Raw genomic sequence first — 13,896 nt, forward strand, 5'->3', positions numbered from 1 at the left:
CTTTGAATGCAAAAATCAGGCCATTGAGAACATACCAGCCCCAATATAGCAGCCCTGGACAGACTCCTGCAGGAGGATGACAAGTTTGCCTTATGCAATGAGAACTTTGTGCTCACTTCTCTTGAACATTCATCCAGTACAATGCACCTGGAAGAAAGGGAGCACCTTTACCTCATCCTACTGCTTGGAACAAGCCCCTGCTACAGATCCCATTGTCTCCACCTAGGAATTTCTGCCCTCGCAGCCGTGGGCACTGGACCTAGGACCACACGTTTGGTGGCTGAGACTCACCAGAGTGTGCTCCCAGAAGTGCAGACACCCAGGCCTCTTTCCAAGTCGAATGGGGATGGCAGACAGCTGCACTCAGCTTGGAAGCCTCTACAGAGCTGGGACGGTCAGAATACTTCTCAGTTTCAGGAGGAGTAGTGCAGGGCTTTTAGAGGCCCTCAGGTGCAGTGGGAGTATCCGAAGATTCCAGCCAGCTGTTGGCCACGCCTACCTGGGGTGAGGCCATCTCCAGGGTCTGGGGCAGCTTTCGCAACCCAGCAGCCCCTTAGCTGCCTAGCCTCACCTGCTGTAGTCACCTGTCATATCATCCCTCATGTGTTCCTTTTAGGCAGTGTGGTGCTCACAGATATCAGAAATCATTGGGCAGAAGGAAAGAACTCTCTGTTCTTCTCTCTCTTTGGACTTTCCTCACCTCACATCTAATGCAGTTTCCACCGTTTCTGTCCACCTGCTGTCTAGCCCTTCCATTGGATCCTGTGTCTTGCAAGGACTCTGAACCCCTTTCCACATGTTCTGAGAACTAAATCTCTAGTCCCACACAAATCTCCTAACAGGTGCCATCTGATGCAAATTTGATGGGATTGGAGGCCCATCTTATATCCCATCTTTTGGGAAGTTGCCTTATATCCCATCTTTTGGGAAGTTGGCCCAGATGAACTGCAGGCAATTTCAGCCAGCCTGGCATATGTTATGAAGTCAAGGATACCCCCAAGCCAACAGTGACACAATGTGTCAACACTCCAAAGTAAATGCATGGACACTGATACATAGAGGAGGACACAAAATGGCATTTGATTCAGGCTTCAACTTAGAATTCAAACATGGAGGCAGCAGCAGGTCTCTCACATCCTTTTCCAATTCAAATCGATCTTGTACTATGTACCTCCTTCAAGATGGCAGTTCTCTTGTGGGTCCTGTCTGTGAGATGGGTAGGAAGGCAGGTGGCTGGCTGCATATGGTGGTGATAGACAGGAGGTAATTGGTTTGGAGAGCTGGTAGTGGAGTTGGTCATAACACGACAGCACTGACTCCCTGGGTTCTGTGTTGTTCCCATGCCTCTTCCATGGAGCCCAGGACACCTGATCAACATGAGCAGGTGTCATATCTTTGTGTAGCGCTTGTAGAGATCATGCAGGGCACTCTTGACATTGGCATGCTGTGCTCTCAGGTCAGAGGCAAGGAGTGCTCACCTCTTGTCCACAGAAGGGGATTTTTCATCCTCTTATGTACTTTCATGAAGAATCATGTTGCCCAAAGCCCATTATGGATCCACTCAAGACTACAGTCCAAAAAACACTAGTAAAAATCCTTTGGTTGTGCTTCCATTTTTCATTTCAACATCTGCTAGGGATGAGCCAGGACTTGGTAGAAGCCCATGCCCATAATCATGGCACCAGACAGGCTGAGACCACAAGTTTGTCATTAATTCAATCACACTATGTGATACACAGTGAGTTTGAGGCCAGCCTGCAAGACACAGGGACTTAGTGCCTGCAAAAGGAAAAGAAAAACAACAATATTAACATTGCAGCACACACAAGGCTCCTGGAATGGCTGAGGTCTTACAAATATTTCTCTTTTTTGGTGGCACTCACATGACTAGGTTCAGTCTGTGCTTCTCATCTTTGACCAACTGTTCCCACAATAGCCCATGCTGCTATTGAACATACAACCCTTTCAGGTTTCAGGCACACAACTCCCATGCATATTCCTTGGTACCCACTAGAGTAAAAGCTTTTCATTTATCTCACAATTTCTAGCTCTCTCTCCTTGTCTTTTCAGCTCTCTCTCTCTCTCTCTCTCTCTCTCTCTCTCTCTCTCTGTCTCTCTCTGCTTGTTTTTCTTTCTCTCTGTCTCTCTACTTCTCTCTGTCTGCCTCATGCTCATATTTTCTCTCCGAGTCTCTGTTCACCCTCTGCTATCACTCGTTTTTATCCTTCAGTCTTTTCTCTTTTTCCATGTCTCTCTCATTTATTGTCTATATGTCTCTCTCTGTCCATCTGTCTGTCTTTCTCTCTCTCTGTCTCTGTCTCTCTCTCTGTCCTCTCTCTCTCTCTCTCTCTCTCTCTCTCTCTCTCTCTCTCTGTCTCTCTCTCATCTTCTTTAACTTTCTGACTCTCATTACCTCTAATTTTGGCACTCTTTCCCATTCTCAGTATCTCTCTCTGTGTGTCTCTCTGTCTCCTTCTGTCTTTCTGTCTCTGTCTCTTTCTTTTGTTGTGTGTGTTTCTTTCTCACCCTCTGCCTGTCTGTCTGTATGTCTCTCTCTATGACACTCTCTCTCACTCTCCCTCTCACTCCTGTATGATCCCTCTATGTTGCCCACACTCTCTTGGCAATCTCTGTATCTGTTTTTGGTTAGATTTCCATTCACTCCTGCTTATTGCCTGTAGTGCATTCTTACTCAATTAAACACCTAGCCCTATTTTTTGTGGGTTCCCAGTTAAAAGCTTGCTAATTCCCTCAGTTCTGCTTCTTAGAATTCAACATGTGATAGTCTTGGCCCAGCCTCCCAGATTCTGAAGACAGAGACATGAACTGCAGTGACCAAGTGGCATTGTCTATTGACTAGATAGAAACAGATTGAATCAGAATGTGTTTGTTGGGGTGGGGAAGGATATGGTAATTAGCATTTATAGTTGCAGAGAATCTTGGTATACTGCACTCAAAACTGTGTGCAAATGAATACAATAGGGTTTCAATGAAATGTGTCATACAGGGCAGTCACAATTTATGGCAGGTGAAACCATTTAATGCATGCTTTATTGTTGCCTTGAAAATGGAGGAAAACTGTTTGAGTCTCTGAATGTGATGTGTCATCAGCATTTGTCTCCTTGTGTTTCATGAGTCACAGACCTTTGCCTATAGGTGCATGTCCCATAATGTAGATCTGGATGGTCGCAGATGGGCATAGAGTCTTCTCTTAGCCCACTTGGCAGCCTTAAGGTAAGGCCAACTGCACTCTCTAAACTCTTGGCCTCTCATTTCCACCCTTGCTGTATTCAAAACACTGAAAAGAAATTGAAATGATGGAAGAGAGGCTGAGAAAAATGTTGGTGTCCACAGCAATTCTAGCTTGGGTGCTAAAGGTCATTATCATGTGCACATGTTGAAAGGATAGTTCCAAGGCCAGGCTGCTGTTGAGAGGTGTTGGGGAACTTATAATGTGGATCCTGGAGCAAGGAAACAAGGTCTTAGCAAGAGGCTATTTAATGTTGCTATGGTACCCAAGCCTCCGTTTATCCTCCATTTTATTCTGTGTCACTAGTTGAGGGCATTCCTTTCACACCCAACCCTTGTTAGGGCCATTGCTGAGCCACAGGCCACAAAGGCATGCAGTTGATCAGTCACTACCCAAAGCAGACCAAACCGTCATGCCAAAGAATCTTTCTCCATAGTTTCTTGCCCCTTGCCTGCTATCTTAAGAGTTTAGTGAAAGGGAAGTGTCTCCAGGATTTTACAGATAAGACTCAGGGCTCCTCTACCACTGAGGGACCTCATCATCCACTTGTGAGCTGTACTGTCAGAGCATCTTCCCAAATTGCCAGGCTAAGTGTGTTTGGTGGCTCACACGCCCATGCACACACACCTCCTTGAGAGACGGGTGCAAGATGATTGCAGTGATTCAGAGTTCTTTCTCAACTGCATAGTCACACCATGTGAAAGCCAAAGAGGATAGAATCCAAGAAATAAAGGATTTACTCAGATGGATCTGGGATTTGTTGACTTTCTGCTTCAGCTTCCCAGTTATCTAGAAACACAATTGCACACCACCACTGTCATAATTAGTTTTTACTCATTGCTGAGACAGAATACCTGAAGCCCTAAGTTAGGAAAGGACATGTTTATTTCTTACAGTGTTTGGGGGTTTCAGTCTATACTCAGTTGGCTCCAAGGCAGGCTGGCATGGTTGGGCCATAGTTCACAGCAGCTCCAAACAGCAAGCAGGAACCAGCAAAGAGCAAGCATACCTTCTTCCTTCCATTCCATTACATCTTGGCTTCACCCATTTGTGGGTGTAGCACTGACACCATCAATCCAAGAACTAGACAATGAACCATCACAAATGCACAGTGCAAACTCATGAGGCCTGGGGGCCACAGACATATTTCATGACATTCCTCCCCTGGCCCCCAGTACTCATGAACTTACTTTTTGCAAAAGACATTTAGTCGACCTCCAAGAGTTGCCAAAGTCCTAAGTTTCAGCATTGAGGAAAAGTCCAAGTTCCAAGTCTCCTCCAAGATCTATGGCAAGCTCTTAATTGTAACCCCCTGTACAAATGAAATAAGGTTAAACATTCCTGAAATGCAAAGGCACAAGATAAACATTACCATTCCAAAAGTTACAAGCAGGGAAATATAAAGCATTGGAAACAAAGCAAGTCCAACATCCAGCAGGGCAAACATTAAGTCCTAGAATTCCATGCTCAGGATCTGAAGCAAACTGGTTTCAAGCTCCAAAAGACTTGGGTGATTCCACCCCCAAAGCACTTCTGGCAATTTCAACTCCCACAGCTTTTCTCTTAAATTTTCTCTGCTCGCTTTTTGCAGTTTCCCTCGGGTCATTCACATTCCAGGCTTTTCCAAACTTCTGGGGTCTCCACTATACCTTTGGCTTTACCTTTACATCTTCACAAATTTCCCTTTCAGGGACACGTTGCTTGCCCTGCCAGACCCTTTGCAATTTAGGTAGCTGCCTTACCCTCAGAATTTGTGCATTTTCTTTGCACCTAAAATCAGCACCTTGTGGATGCCCTTAAGGTTTGCTGCTAGCTGGAGCAGTAGCCCAGCTTCTCTCTCTCAGCTGTAGGGGTCAGTTGCCTGGATCTCAGGGCTCTTTTTACTGATTGTGAGGCAAAGCTTCTCTATGTTGCTGTCATTCTGGAATGTCATGTGGCCTCTTTCACCATTCTGGGACCTCATATGGCCTCTGTCGACATTCTGAAACCTGGTGCTCTGCAGCTTTCTCCTCTGAGCAAATTCTTTTACCTTTGCAGTGAGGCTGCAAAGTGTGGGGGGATCCTCTTCCTGGGATGCCCCAGGGCCATCTTTCTTATCTCTCTGTTTCTCTTCAGCAATCAAAATCTCAACTCTGTCTTTACAATACACAGCTTTCCTGGCATTTTCCTTCTGGCCAATATCACAGAATTGCAAATTATCCTGCTGGGCTCTTTGCTCTTGATTTTCAGCAAAGTAGGCTAAAAGCCCCAACAATAGCCATGCCACAGACTCAATATTCAATTTCTTTTTCAATATTAATCAGTCCATTGCCCTTTGTCTCAGTCTCAGGCAAAGTCTCTGGGCAGGAGCAAAATGCAGACAAACTTTCTTCCAAGCCATAACACACATCATGGGGAATGCAGTCCTTCTTCCCAGCTGAAACCTCCCAAGCCTGGTCTTTACCATGAGGCTTTCTATCAGTCTTCTGGTCTCCTGAGCTCTGACCAGAATCTCCTCTACAGAACAACCTACGTTGCTCCAGCTCTATGCATCCAGGCAACATGTCTGACCTTTCCAAACTTGCCCACAAGCCATTTCCAAAGACTCTCAAAAAACATGGTCAGGTATAGTCACAGCAAACGACCCCACTCCTTGGTACCAAATTCTTTCTTAGTTAATTTTTACTCATCACTGAGACAAAATACCTGTAGCCCAAAACTGGGAAAGGAAAGGAGTTTAAGCTTTTGGAGTTTAAGTCCATACTCAGTTGGCTCCAAGGCAGGCTGGCATGGGAGGGCCACAGTTCACAGAGAATGCAAACAGCAAGCAGGAACCACCAAAGAGCAAGACACACCTTCTTCCTGCCATTACATTACACATTACATTATATCCTGGTTCCACCCCTTTGTGTGTGTAGTACTGACACCATCAATCCAAGCATTAGACAATGAACCATCACAAATGCACAATGAAAATCATGAGGCTGGGGGCCACAAACATAAACCGCGACAACCGTGCTCAGCTGAGGTCAAGGAAAAGAGTCTTTCACTTTTCATACCAGAGGTGGGATTGAAAGACTTACAGGAAATAGTCCAGCTGAGAAAACCACTGGGGCAGAAATGTGGATCAAGTGTATTAGACAAGTACTGCATCTAGAGAGCAAATCCTGAGATGCAGAGCCCAGGTGCACCATTGCCCTAGAGAGGGAGATGAAGCAAGAGTGCTTCTATAACTCTGAACGTGCACAGTGCTAAGTCTCTACAGCCAAAGCCACAAAAGCCTTTTCCCTTTCTTGAGCAAATAATGAAAGAGAAGAGAGCTGGCAGGTGTAAGCTATTTATTAGGGATTGGTAGAGGGATGGGTAGGAAGCAAGAGCAAAGGCTCAGGGGGAATGTCCCAAGTATGCAATGTTCCTGGTAGACTGCTGGGTGCCAGTTGGCGGGGAGATCAGTTGTGGACTCTCTAATGCTGTGTTAGGTGATCAGACCTCAGAAACTTCTTCTGGCAGATGTGACACATGTAGGGTCACTCCCCACTGTGGCTTCTCATGTGTCACTTCAGCTCATCTGAGCAGTTGAATCTCCACTCATATTCTTGCACATTGCACACATAGGGCTTCTGGCCTGGGAGGGAGGGAGGGAGAGAGAGAGAGACAGAGAGAGAGAGAGAGAGAGAGAGAGAGAGAGAGAGAGAGAGAGACAGAGACAGAGAGAGACAGAGAGAGACAGAGACAGATACAGAGAGAGAGACAGAGAGAGACAGAGAGAGCGCACAAGAGATGCTTGTCAGGCTGGCTGGGGTGTGAGGCAGTCATTTGGGAAAGAACCAGGGAAAGGATAAGTAGGAAGGAGTGGGAGAGGGAGAGACAGGGTGAAAGAGATTGGAAGCTGGAGAAGAGGAAGAGTTGTAGAACAAAATGAGCTGGAAGAACAAGAAGCAAGGTGTGGAGGACAGGAAGGAAGAGGAAAAGATTGCTGGAGATGAAGCTCTCTGGTAGAGCATAGCATAAGCGTGAAGCTCTCATGGGGGAGAAGCTGCATTGAAGGCCCATCAACAGTATACAAGTGGAAACCACGAATGCCCAGGGAGCTCTGTGAAGCTTTGTAAACACACCCATTCGGGGCCACATGCACCTCCCTGGCACCCAAAACCTCACTTACCATTGGGTGTGTGCTAGTGGATATGCAGGTGAGTAGGCATCATGTAAGATTTTCGCAGCACTTGTGTGGGCAGACATAGGGCCTGGATCTCTGGGAATTCGTCTGCAGTGGGTACCTCTTCATCTGGAAGTTCCCATTCTGTTCTGGGATTTGTTCCTAGATGCCAGTAATTGCCAGCAAGTCTATGAGTCATGGCACTGCTACAAGCTGATATCCTCCACTGAGTTTCTGACCATTGGTTAAAGTCACCATCTGGTCCCCATTAACCTCTGACCAATCGAGGCATTTGTAATCTTCTTCACATAGAGGCTCTGATCACAAACAGGGTTTACCATGGCAGCCAAGTGAAAGATCTGCTGACCCAAGGCAACTCTCATCGGTGTCCCAGAGAGGGTCTGATTCTCCTTGAGGCTGATGATGTGACCTCCCAACAATGTACTCATCTGGATGCCATTGAGAGTCTTCTGACCCCTTATATCCTGCATCTGGCCACCACCCTGAGGGACAGTCAGCTTGCTTGTGCAGACATGGGTCTTCGGACAATCAAGGAGTGATATCTGGGGGATGCCAGAGAAAGGGTGCTTGTGTAGTCTGCTGTGGGCCAGTTCTCTTCATGTGTCATGGCGTGAGCCTTCTGAAGAAAAGTCTCAGTCGGCTCATCAAGGATTGCTTCCATGGCTTCATCTGGGGCTGTTGCTGCATTCTGGGTGTTCACACTCCTGGGGATATCAGAGGAGCCACAAATCATCTTGGGGACCTGGAGGGTGGCATGGCTTGGCTCTGGTTTGAGCCCTGCTGGCTGCTTTCACCAGCAGCTGTGGGAGGCAGGCAGAGGTATGGCTCCATGATGCACTGGACTTTCCCATGCTCCCTGTATGGATTAGAGAAGTCACTCAGGCAGTCATCAAATTCTTTTAGTGTCTCCAACCAGGGGTTCATCTTGCTATGGCCTGAGGACTCAAGTCAACTTGCAGCTATAAGATCCTATCAGGAAAATGACAAGAGCAAGGCTCCATCCCAGCTCCAAGCCTAAGTGTGTCATACTTATGCTTATCACCCTAGGAACCAAGCCCCAACCACACAGTTATAGTTTAACTGAACACAGCATCTTGCTGTTCTGTACCCCCACCCCAGTAACCCATTTGCTGTGTCAACTTTTGTTCCCCTTGTAAAAGACAAATGATGCTGTATCAATTGTTGTTCCCTTTATGAGAGACAAATGTTCCTAGAATTGGCAGAACAAGGGCTATGAATTGGCTAACTGCCCACTGTGAAATGACTCTGACCTCAAGTAAAAGGGAACAAAGGCCCACCTTATTTCTATTTCTCATCACTATGTACTTAATGATCTGTGAGCTAATTATAAATGAATTATACAAATCATTCAAAATTCTAACTCAGTTGCACAGCTTTGCAAATTCCATCTGCACTGTGTCACTGGGCTAGCTAAAATAAAAGTGCTTCTTTTAAAAAAGATGTCATCTTGCACTGTTCTTCATCATGAGGCCTTGTTTGGGGGTTCATCCGGGATTACATGGGGACCCCTCCCCACATTTTTTTTTCAATGATCAATCAGCTTGAACCATCTGTAAGTATTTGGGTCTTTTGTTCTTTGTAATTTGAGTGCATACGTTTAAAGTTGCAGATGAGCTTGGCTGGCTTCTTCTGTCCTGGAGTGGGATGTCCTCTGAGAAAGGGCTTCTAGCCCATTTATGATTTGGGACTTTTGTCCATTTGGTTCTGTGCTTGGTATATTTTTACTGTGGAACCATTTGCTTGTTTGAATCTGTTACCTCAGTACTAACATTCAGATTTCTTTTATTTCTCTTAAACTACTGTTTCAGGTTCCATGTGGCTTATTGGACTTAAGGGTCATAATGAAAATTTATTTCCCTTTAGGTCACTGAACCATGGACAGAAAAACCTTTGTTTGTGTATTTAATGTTGGTCTTGTCTTTTGTGGTGCCTTGTTTAATTTTTAGTCCTCAACTGATTATGTACAACCTCAGCATGTCTTTAAAATATTTTTCTTTTTGGTTAAAGTGTAAATATACATGTATATGTTTATGATTTTTAAAATCATATTGACTTTACCAAGTAAAGCCAGGTCATACCGTTATTGAGCCAGTTTAAAAAAGTTACAGTTTTTAATGTGTACCATTTTAAGGTGATAAAAAGACAAAAAATGATTTAATATATTTTACACTACTAAGAAAGTGACTTCAAGGATTTTTAAAAAATGTTTTAATATTGTCTAAAAAGCTAGAAAAAGGTAATTGGGTAATTGACTGGTAATAATTACAAAACAGAGAAAAACAAATGTATTCAGAATTTGACAAAATTGGATCAGTAAACCTTTACTGCAAAATGTTTCCATTAAAATAAGATTATATTCTAAAAAGGGGTAGGATCTTTCTTCTCCATTCATCATCCCACTTGGGATGACTGCCAGCAGATGTTGTAGGTTCTGTTTACAGCAGAAGGGAGAGAGAACATTCGTGCTGTGAGGTAAAAGGCAGTGTGAATTCCATATGAAAACCGGTCCTCTGACCCTGAATGCCAGAACCGTGTTTTCCCTTTGTCCCACCCTAATTGGACAAACAGAGTCAAGAAGGCTCTCCTCTGGTATCGCCAGTTGTTCTCAGAAGCCTTTAAGGGCTGCCAGAAAACCCACCAATTTGTCCAAGGTAGCAGCGGTGAGACAATTAGATGGTGATTCCCCCCTGGGCTTTCTAAAAAGATTGCTCGAGGTCTATTACATTTGTATACCCATAGATCCAGTGGCACCTAAAAATGCAAGAGCCATTGATATTGCCTTTGTAACTGCTGGCTGCTGATATTAAGCAAAATGCCCCACAGTTAGTTATTAGAGTTTACTTAAAACTAACTCTTTCCTACCAGCGGGTGCAAGCCCTTCAACAGATTCCAATCCCCATGACTAGAAAGCAAATGTGTGAATTTCTAGGAGCCATAGGATATTTCCTGCTTGAGATTACAGACTCATGAGGCCAGTCTTTTAAGGAATCAGCCTTGAGTGACCTCCCAAACTGGGGAATTAGCCTGCTGGGGCAAGTCTGTGTGCCATCCAGAGCCCCGGGTATACTTTAAGAAAATCTCTTCCAGAGCTCAAGGACCCACCCAGAGCCCAGCCAAGCTAGGCTGCACTTGGCAGGGTTCAGCTCTGCCCAGGACACACCCAGTGACCTCCAAAACCAAGAAATGGCTGGTTGGGGATCTCAGAGAAGGTGAGGTGTATTCCAGGTCATTGGTCTTCACCCAAGGAGAGCTTCAACCCATCATTCACAGTGGTTAGATGCCTGCCCAGCTACCTAAAACACTGCAGGTGGCATGGGAGGGCCTAAGGGCCTAACTGGACCCGGCTCAGCAACTTCCATTCAGTCCCAGGAGCCTAAGGCATGGGAGACGATTTCCAACATATCCAGAGGAAGCCTTGGAATAACATGTAAAGCATAGAAATACAGGAAAATGACAAAGCAAAAGACCAAAATGTAATCTCAGAACTCAAGCGTATCCCATGAAACCTTAGGAGCTATGTACATAGAAGAAAATATATACCATACACCTGAAATATCTGAGATAATAGCAACTGCAATAAAGAAGCAACTCTTTGAAGCTTTAAAGGAATTCAAACTAGAAATAATCTCCCAGGAAAAAGAAGAATGATAAAAGTAATGAAAGAGATGCTGAACATGTCTAAAGAAGACACAGTTAAAAAATTGGAGGAACTTAACAAAAAGGTAGAACCCTTGGGTGAACAATATAAGAAACAGACAGAATACATAAAGCAGATGCAAAGAGATATACAGGAAATCAAAAATTCCACTGAAAGTTGTCAAAACCACCTCAATGAAAGCAAAGATAGAATTTCAGACCTCAAAGACAGGATTGCAGCTAGTGAACAGGAAAGGCAATATCTTTAAAAAATAACAAGCAACCAGGAAATAACAATTCAACAGCTGCAAGATGATGCAAAGCAAAACAATATACGATTGATAGGGATAAATGAAAAAGAAGAGGACAACATAAAAGATGTCAAGAGGATATTTAGAGATGTAATAACTGAAAATTTCCCAAACATGAGAACAAAATCTGACATCAGGATCAGTGAAGCACATAGAACTCCAAATAGTCATAGCCAAAATAGAACTATACACAGACATATAATAATCACCATCCCAGAAAGCCAACATAAGAATAGAATATTAAAAACTGTCAGAGTGAAAAGACAGATCATCTATAAAGGAAAACCTATCAGAATCACAGCAGACTTCTCAGCACAAACAATAAAGTCAAGAAGAGCATAGATTGAAGTGTTCCAGATCCTAAAGGAAAATGATTTCCAACCTAGAAGTAATGTAACCTGCAAAACTGTCCTTCAAAATGGATGGAGAAATGAGATACTTCCATGACAAAGAATACCTGAAGAACTTCATGATCACCAAGCCAACCCCACTAAGAATACTGAAAGACAGTTTAAATGCACTTAGGAAAAAATCAGTAAGCAAAGCAGACAATTAAACAGAACTGAAAGATAAAGATTCACAGCAGAAAGATAACATGTGAAAGATAAACCAAGATATAACAGTTATAACCATTAATGTAAATGGTTTCAGTGCACCAAGTTAAAAAAAAAAACAGACTGGCAGAATGGATCAAGAAGCAGCATCCAACCATATTGTGTCTATAAGAAGCCCATCTAATCCAAAAGGATACTCACAGACTGAAAGACAAAGGATGGAAAACAATACTTCATGCAACAGGAACACCCCCAAAAGTGAGGGTAGCTATTCTGTTTGCAGAAAATGTGAATTTCCAGCCAATAATGATCAGAAGCAATAAAGAAGGTCATTATATACTGGTTAGGGGAAAACTTCAAGAGGAAGAGATAACAATCTTAAATATATATGCACCAAATTCCAGAGAACCCAGTTATATAAAGTATTAAAAAAACGTACAACCAAATTAGCAGTAACACAGTTATAACAGGAAACCTTAACACACCATTGACACCAAGGGACAGATCAAGCAGACAGAAAATCAGCAAAGAATTAACAGAACTGAATCAAACATGTGGACAAATGGACTTGATAAAAATATGCAGTGTGCTCAACCCAACAACATCAGAATACAAATTCTTCTCAGCAGTACATAGACATTTTCTAAAATAGATCATATATTAGACAACAGAACATATTTAAATAAATGCAAAAGAGTTGAAATTATCCCATGTATGTTATCAGATCATCTCACCATGAAATTAGAAATTAATGATAAAAGATACAGCACAAATCCCACAAACACATAGAAACTGAATAACACACTGTTGAGTAATCAGCAGGTCACAGGAGAAATAAAAGAAGAAATTAAGCAATACCTACAAGCAAACAAAAATACAAATACAATTTACAGGAATCTGTGGGATACAATGAAAGCTATCCTCAAAGGAAAATTTATTGCACTGAGTTCCAATATCAGGAAAATAGAATGAATAAAAATAAATAACCTGATGCTACACCTCAAACATCTAGAAAAAGAAAATCAAGTCAAGCCCAAAGCCAAAAATGGGAGGACATTATAAAAATCAGGGCAGAAATTAATACTAAGAAAACAATCCAAAGAATCAATGAATCAAAGAGTTGGGTTTTGAAAGAATAAATAAAACTGATAAGTCCCTAGCCAACCTTATTAAAAAAGGGAAGAAAAAGCTCAAATTCATGCAATAAGAAATGAAAAAGGTAAAATCACTACAGACTCTGTAGAAATGCAGAATATCATCAGCACCTATTTTGAACACCTCTACTCTCATAGATTTGATAACACAGAAGAAATAGATAGATTCCAAGAAACATATGAAGTATCAAAGCTAGGTCAAGAAGATGTAAAACTGCTGAATAACCCAATATCTGTTAATGAAATTGAAAATGTAATTAATCCCTTACCTACAAAGTAGGGCCCAGGCCCAGATGGATTCACTGAAGAATTCTACAAGAAATACAAAGAAAACATACTGCCAACACTCCTCAAACTCTTCAATGAAATTGAAAGGGAAGCAATCCTTCCTAAGTCATTCTTGGAAGCAAATATTACTCTACTGCCAAAACCTGAGAAAGATCCAAATAAAAAAGAGAACTACAGGCCTATCTCCTTAATGAAAAGAGATGCAAAAATCCTCAATAAAATATTGGCAAATAGGATGCAGCAAATCATTAAAAGGATTACACACCATGGCCAAGTGGGATTCATCCCAGGAATGCAGGAATGGTTCAACATATGTAAATCAATAAATGTAACCCACAATATCAATAAAACCAAATGTAAGAATCACATGATCATTTCTATAGATGCAAAAAGTCTTTTGATAAGGTCCAACACTTATTTATGATAAGAACTTTACAGAAAATTTGAATAGATGGTCTTTACCTCAATATAATAAAGGCCATCTATCACAAACCAACATCCAGTATCATAACAATGTCCAAAAACT

General features: G+C 42.8%; 1 long non-coding RNA gene across 1 annotated transcript in view; it reads right to left on the reverse strand.

Annotated features, from left to right (window-relative positions):
- Positions 1 to 517: 517 nt before the first annotated feature.
- Positions 518 to 13,896, reverse strand: part of LOC134474895 (uncharacterized) — a 111,678-nt gene continuing 98,299 nt past the window's right edge. The window contains exons 5-7 of the long non-coding RNA XR_010045815.1: positions 7,392 to 8,262; positions 4,441 to 4,562; positions 518 to 1,779 (exon numbers count right to left, since the gene is read on the reverse strand). This is a non-coding gene — a long non-coding RNA (uncharacterized LOC134474895). The remainder of the gene's footprint in view (positions 1,780 to 4,440; positions 4,563 to 7,391; positions 8,263 to 13,896) is intronic.

Source organism: Cavia porcellus, unplaced genomic scaffold (assembly GCF_034190915.1).
Source record: "Cavia porcellus strain 051 isolate PalLab524CR breed Dunkin Hartley unplaced genomic scaffold, mCavPor4.1 scaffold_42, whole genome shotgun sequence".
Taxonomy (NCBI): domain Eukaryota; kingdom Metazoa; phylum Chordata; class Mammalia; order Rodentia; family Caviidae; genus Cavia; species Cavia porcellus.